This window comes from Silene latifolia, chromosome 3 (assembly GCF_048544455.1).
Source record: "Silene latifolia isolate original U9 population chromosome 3, ASM4854445v1, whole genome shotgun sequence".
Classification (NCBI taxonomy): Eukaryota; Viridiplantae; Streptophyta; class Magnoliopsida; order Caryophyllales; family Caryophyllaceae; genus Silene; species Silene latifolia.
The window spans coordinates 87,589,892-87,597,340 of NC_133528.1; the positions used below are offsets into that span (position 1 = coordinate 87,589,892).

Here is a 7,449-nt window from a genome sequence, read left to right on the forward strand (position 1 = left end):
AGATTGCTCTCCTCACAGCGCTGTAAAATTTTAGTCAAGTTTCTCAAGCAAACATCAAAGTCAGTACCATAAACACTGAAATCATCCATAAAGACCTCCATAATAGACTCTATGTAATTAGAAAATATGGCCATCATACACCGTTGAAAGGTAGCTGGGGCATTACATAAACCAAATGGCATCCTCCTATAAGCAAATATACCATACGGACATGTGAAAGTAGTCTTCTCCTGATCGTCAGGATGAATAGGTATCTGAAAGAAACCGGAGTAGCCGTCTAGGTAGCAGAAATAACTATGGCATGCTAATCTCTCTAACATTTGGTCAATATAAGGAAGTGGGAAATGGTCTTTCTTAGTAGCTGTGTTCAACTTCTTATAATCAATACACATCCTCCAACCTGTAACAAGTCTATTAGTAATTAATTTATTTTTATCGTCTTTTACTACTACAGTACCTCCCTTCTTAGGTACAACTTGGACAGGACTGACCCATTTTGAATCAGATATAGAGAAAATAATGCCAGCATCTCGTAATTTCTGTACCTCTTTCCTTATCACCTCCTGCATTGGAGGATTTAGTCGTCTCTAACCCTATGCACTAGGCCTGTGGCCTTCTTCCAAGTGAATACGATGCATACAAAGGTCAGGACTAATGCCTTGTAAGGCATCAATGCTATACCCAATGGCCTTCTTATGAGTTTTCAAAACAGTCAACAAAGCCGAAAGTTGACCTTCAGTTAGGCTAGCATTGACAATTACTGGGTTCATTTCACAGTCATCAAGAAATTCATACTTTAGATGAGAGGGAAGGGGTTTCAGTTCAGGTTTCTTTACCTCAGTTACCTTAGGTGCGACACCCAAACTGTATACCTTTTGATGGGGGCATTCTTCTCCAGTTAGAAGTCTCTCAATCTCATGAACTTCTGGACTCCATGAACCCGTCTGAGCAGCTGAATCAGAAACAAGGGAAATCTCCAGAGGATCCCTGTTTAAACAAATAGAAAGACACTCATCAATAGTAAAATCAACAACATCAATACTATGACAAGTTTCTTCTATCATGGGATGTTTTAACGCTTTTTCTAAGTTAAAAACAATAGTATCATCTCCCATAGCTAAAGTCAGTCTCCCTTGCCTAACATCTATAACCGCCCCCGCTGTGTGAAGGAATGGTCTACCCAAGATGATAGGGATTTGGTTGTCCTCAGCCATGTCTATGACAACAAAATCTACGGGAATGAAGAACTTCCCAATTCGAACGGGAACATCCTCCAACACCCCCAGTGGGTGTTTAACAGATCGATCAGCCATCTGCAAAGTCATATTAGTAACAGTCATTTGACCCATATTTAATTTCTTACAAATAGAATAAGGCGTGATACTAACGCTAGCTCCTAAATCACAAAGAGCTTTACTAATAGCAAGATGACCAATGTGACAAGGGATAGAAAAACTCCCTGGATCCTTTCGCTTAGGTGGTGAATTAACTTGCAACATGGCGCTGCACTTTTTAGTGTAAGCAATGGTTTCCACCGCATCAAAGGATCGTTTTCTTGTCAAAATCTCCTTCATGAACTTCGCATAAGCCGGCACTTGAGTAATTAACTCAGTAAAAGGAACACTTACCTGTAAGTTCTTCACTACCTCCATAAACTTACCAAACTGCTTATCCCACTTAGACTTTGTTGACGATGAGGAAAAGGTAGTGCAATAGTAATCGGCTCGGTTTGCTTTGCTTTAGAATCACTTTTTAAAACACCGTCGTCTGCCAGAGAGGATCCTCGATCGAGTTCTGATGTCACTCGATCGAGCACGGAAGTTCCTCAATCGAGCCTGGTGTCACTTGATCGAGGAACCTTAGCAGATTCGTCTTTTTTATTTTTTTCGCTTTTATTCTCAGCTCGTGTTTCAACTTCGTCAGCTTCTTTTTCATCATCACTCAGCTCCAAATTACCCAATCCCTTAGGATTCATATAAGGTACCTCATTATCATTAGTGGGCAATTCTTCATCATGGCTTGGCAGCTCCGGATTTGCATATGTGGTACCGCTCCTCAATTGAATGACATTAGCTTGCTCATGAGCTTGTTTACCTTGAGGAGGAAGACCTCCGGGTATTTTGAGGGATTTTGAATTGCCATCTGAGCCACCTGAGTATCCAACATCTTATTATGGGCAATCAGCTCAGAAATTTGAGCCGTCTGCTTTTGCTGCATTGACAAAGTTTGTTGCAAAAGATTGCGCAACTCTGCCATCTCATTGTTTGGAGCTTGTTGAGGAGTTTGTTGAGGAGGTTGTCGATATTGATTGTTAACTGCTGACCTCCTTAATTTTGCCTTTGATATCCTCCTTGTGGCTGATTACCACGATTGTTGGGAGGGATATAAGTATTCTTTTGTGGTTGTTCCTGCTGCGGATTTTACACATTCTGACTAGACCATTGAAGGAAATGGTGGTCCTTCGTTCTTTCATTGTAAAAGTTGGAGAAAGGCGTGCCTTGTGTACCTTGTCTGTAAGACTGAAAAGCATTAACCTGCTCCAATGTGCTCAAACACTCAGCTGCATTGTGACCTTCTAATCCACATCTAGCACAAGACTCCTCTTGTTGTTGACTCATAGCATGAACTCTCTCTCTACTACCCAATGATTGGGTAGTCTTCATCTCAGCAATTTAGGTAGAAAGAGCCTCCAGCTGTGCTGCAATACCACTATCTCCCCCACTTCCACAGACACTTACCCTTGGATTTCCATACTTTGCAGTATGAGTAGAAATCTGATCAATTAATTTCCATGCGCCATCAGATGTAGTGTTGTCCTGAAATCTCCCATTAGCTGAAGAATCCAATAAAGCACGTGATCATCATATAACCCATTATAAAATTAGTTACAAAGAAACCACTTCTCAAAACCATGATGGGGGACCGAACACACTAAACTCTTGAAGCGAACCCACGCTTCATTCAAATCTTCTGTGGCCGTCTGCTTGAAGCTAGTAATCTGATTTCTCAAAGCATTGGTCTTCTGTGGTGGAAAGTACCTCTTCTAGAAAGCAAGATCTAGAGTATTCCAGTCAGTTACTCCCTGATCAGCCATATCTAAGTCTCTCAACCATTCTGCGGCTCCATCCTTCAGAGAAAAGGGAAAGAGCACCTGCTTTACCTGATCTTGTGTCACTCCAGCTGTTAAAGGGATAGAACCGCAATAAGTGACAAATTTCTCCATATGTGTCGCAGGGTCGTCAATAGCTGCCCCTCCAAATAAATTCCGCTCCACCAAGTTGATGTAAGATGGCCGAATTTCAAAGGTGCCATTATCAGTAGTAGGGAGCTTGAATCCTTTTGGGATAAAAGCCAAGATAGGCTCAAAGTGACTTGCCAGAGTAGGCATGATGGTAATCTCAGGAATATGAACTTCAACCGGAATTTCAAGGTCGGAAAGGGTGTCCTCTTCGCAGGACTGATCTTCCGAAGTAATAGAGTGCTCCGTCTCGATGTCAAGTATACTCAAGTCTTCTACTTGACCCACTTCTTGCTGAAATTTTCGTCTGTAGCGAAAAGTCTTCTCTGGTTCGGGATCTAATGGAAGAATCTCGGACCTAGTTGACCTGGACATACACGAAACTAACAAGAAAAGTGTGAGAATGGTCTCAAGGAACTAGGTTCCCTGACACAAAAAGACAAAATAAACAGAAACAAACAAGACAATTGTTGCCTCCCCGGCAACGGCGCCAAATTTGATAAGGCTAAAGTTGTATCACCAATATCAAAATAAATCTATCTCAGTACTAACAAAATAGCTAGTGTTAAGACAGGTATCGAATCCACAGGGAGGCGGTAATAATCAGTTTGCTAATATTGAGATCGTCCGAAGGTAATCGTTTTCTTGGGGGTTTTGGTTTGTTTGTTAACTATCAACTAATAACGAGTAAATAAATGGTGTACAACAATAATATTAAAGGTCTAGGATTTCCGGTTCACTAGGTCAATTATATGGGGTTTCTTAATCAATTGCTAGGTCAATCAAATTATCTAAGGTCACAAGATTGATTAATTCTATTATGTCCTTTAGATCAAATCTAACATGCAATCGCTATTATTAGACACAATCTATTTGATTATCGCAGCCTATATTAATTCTAACCCTGTCGGTGAAAGTATTAATTCGCTACACTAGTTATCAATTCAGGCCTAAATCAATTAACTAAAATAAGAACAATAATCAAACGATAATTCATGCGATATTACTAGCAATCAATTAATATTCCCCTTTCTAATTTACCTAGATCCCCCTTCATCCTAGATGAGAGATTTAGCTACTCATATTGGATCTAACAATAATTATTATAATTGAAACTATGATTAAAGATGTGAAATAACAACAAGTAATTGAAAGCATAAAACTTGAATGAATTAATTAACGAAGAATGATTAATACCGTAGTAATCAACAAGGAAAGATTAAGAACAAAGTATCAAAGCTAGAACAAGTTTTCAGCCGTCCGAAAGTAAATAAAAGCGTAACCTAATAAATTCTACGAGTTTAGAATTTATATTACAAAATACGTGTTTTAGGAAATTACGGAAATTAATCCGTCAAATTAGGATCCTCGAACAAGCGTGAGGTCACTCAATCGAGGACGATTACTCGATCGAGCCTCACTGCACTCGATCGAGGAACCAGCTTCACAGCTCGTTCTCTTCTTTCCTTCACTTCTTATCTTCAAGTCCTCTCGTTTCTCGTGCCATGCTTCGTGTATTCCACTATGGCATATCCGCAATGCTCATCTTAGCTCGATTCACCTCGTAATGCGTCATTTCTGCATTAAAACATAAAATAGTGGCAGTATCGACAATTCACTATAAAAGGGCATAGAAACGACATAAAGGCGCGGAAACGGTATATAAAATGCTATGAAAGGAGTTATAAAAGTGTATATGAAAGTGATACATTAAGTACCATTGTTTGTAGTAGGGAGTTTGAACCGTTTAGGAATTTATGCAAGGGTGGGCTCTGAATGGCTTGCTAATGTAGGAATGATTGTAGTAATGGTAGAAGTAGAAGTGTCTTCCTCTAAAGACTGATTTTTTGCAATGAATTTGGCGTAGGCAAAGTCAAGCGTACTCAAGTCTTCGGCTTGACGAATTTCCTTCCAAAAGTTTCGTCTAGCACGGAGAGTCTTTTCTTGTTCAGATCGAATGGTACGAGAACGGACCTGTGAGGCCTGGGCATAAAAAAATACTAATGGAAAGAATAAGAATGTCTCAAGGAACTAAAGTTCCCTGAGACGAGACAAACTAAAATAAACAAATAGAAAATTGTTGCCTCCCCGACAACGGTGCCAAAATTTGACAGACTAAATCGCAAACCTAATCAAAGATAAACCAACAGGCCTAAAATAATGCAGTAGAGGAAGTCGGGATCCTATCCACAGGGAGACAATTGTGTTCTATTAGCTAATTCTATATCTGTCTCAGTAACAAATTGGGGGGGAGGGGAGTTATTTGTTTGTTTGCTAAACTAAAGTAGTGAAAGAAAGAGAAATTAAGAAGTCTAAAAATAATAGGAGAAATAGTTAGGATTGTCGGTTCACCATGGTCTAATAACAGTCAAGGTAAGGATCAAAGATCAGCATAAATACGGTTTGAAGGGTAGTGAAAAGGTCCTTTCGGTCCGCTATTTGCCCTAGAACGCTTCTAATATGCTTTCGCTCTTATTAGGTTATTATATTGTTTGTAACAGGTCTCACTCTCTCCAATCTTTCGATCTAGGTCGGAGTTTACCCAATTAATAACTAGTCGCATGCATCCAACTAATTAAATAAGAATTAATTGCTATGATTAACAATTCAAACACGGTAATTATTCTAGATCTAATAGTCAATTAAGATCGTCTCAAAACCATGACTCCCCTAAATCCTAGCAAGAGAAATTAGTAATGGAAATAACAATAATCAACATGACAATGGAAATAAAAATGACGAATGAATAGGAATAACAATTAAACATAAACAATAAATAACACGAGCAAAGGAAAAGAGATGCAAAGGAAAAAGTGATTTTAAGAAAGAATGAAGGTTAATTCATTACCGAATAAAGGAGAAAATTACAAAATTTTAGATCCAGAAAATTGAGAGCAAAGCAGCATACTAAGGTTTAACAGTATGAAAGATAACCTACTGTGTTTACTGAGTACTCCTTAAATAACAAAAGGAGTAGATTATTAATCAAGCAACTGATGGGTCAAAATTAACACTTAATCAACACGGCCTATTACGAAAAGCAGTCTTTTTATAATCTAAAGCAGTCGATCGACTAATCAACAATACAGTATAAGTGAAGTTAGTCGATCGACTAATAAGACTTGTGGATCGACTAAAATAGCAGTCCAGCACCAGCACAAGTCCTCACTCAGCTTTAGTCCTTTTGTTTTCACGCTTCCTGATGGTAGAAGCGAGTCGTTGTTCACTCCATCAAACACATTTATATTCTCAACAAACAACTAGCTAGTGGTTAAGTCGAGGTCGATCCATGGGACGGTGTGCTTTGGGTTCTAAGTCTATCTATCTCAATTTATGCTAGTGTCATAATTGTTGGGGTTTGTAGTTTTGTTCTAAACTAATGGAAGCAATAAAGTAAAGCAAGCAATTAGAGGAGGGATGTAAACAAATGATTAAAAGCACTAGGTTGTCATGGGTTCATAGGGGATTCATGGTGGTGATCATACAAACATGTTCTCAATTATATAGCAAGCATTTATTGTTGTGATGGGATCGAGTTGGTGTATAAGCTTACAATCCCTAAGAAGGTTTGGGTCCCGGAGCCAAATCGATTAGATTGTACGACACCTACAAGTCAACTTAATCCTTCCTATTCAACTATATGTATGGTCTAATGAGGCTCGAGTTGGTTTATATGCTTACAAGCCTCATTGAAAATATAGGTGATGGGTAAAAAATGCAAGGATTCATAGGCTCGCATTTCATCAAACATAACATGTGCATAAGTTGAAATCACAACAAGCAAGCAATTTAATTATGAAAATATATTAGATTAAGCATAGATCAATCCCCATGTTTGTTTCCCCTAATTCCCCATCAATCCTAGCTAAGGAAACTGCTCACTCATGATCAAGTTTAACATGTTAATAAGGTTGTCAATCATATTAACAAAGCAAAACATGATGAATAAATGAAAGTGATTAACAATAATTAAACAAGGGTAAAGAGAATTATACCTATGAAGATGATTCCAAATAATAAAGCAAAGAATAAAAGAAGAAAACTTGATTGATTGATGAAGATTTATCAATTCTCCAATAATAACCCAATAATCTTCAATTACCCAATAATAATAAATCTTGAACAATAATTAAGGAAAGATTAATGTGTAATTTTGTAGAATGATTGAGATTAATCTATTCTAATTTACTCCTAATCTAATCTAAGAGAGA

At 38.2% G+C, this 7,449-nt stretch overlaps 1 non-coding gene across 1 annotated transcript; it reads left to right on the top strand.

Annotated features, from left to right (window-relative positions):
• The first annotated feature begins 2,906 nt into the window (after positions 1–2,906).
• On the top strand, positions 2,907–3,015 carry LOC141650332 (small nucleolar RNA R71). The gene has a single exon (XR_012546372.1). It is a non-coding gene; the product is annotated as a small nucleolar RNA R71 (small nucleolar RNA).
• Positions 3,016–7,449: the final 4,434 nt, after the last annotated feature.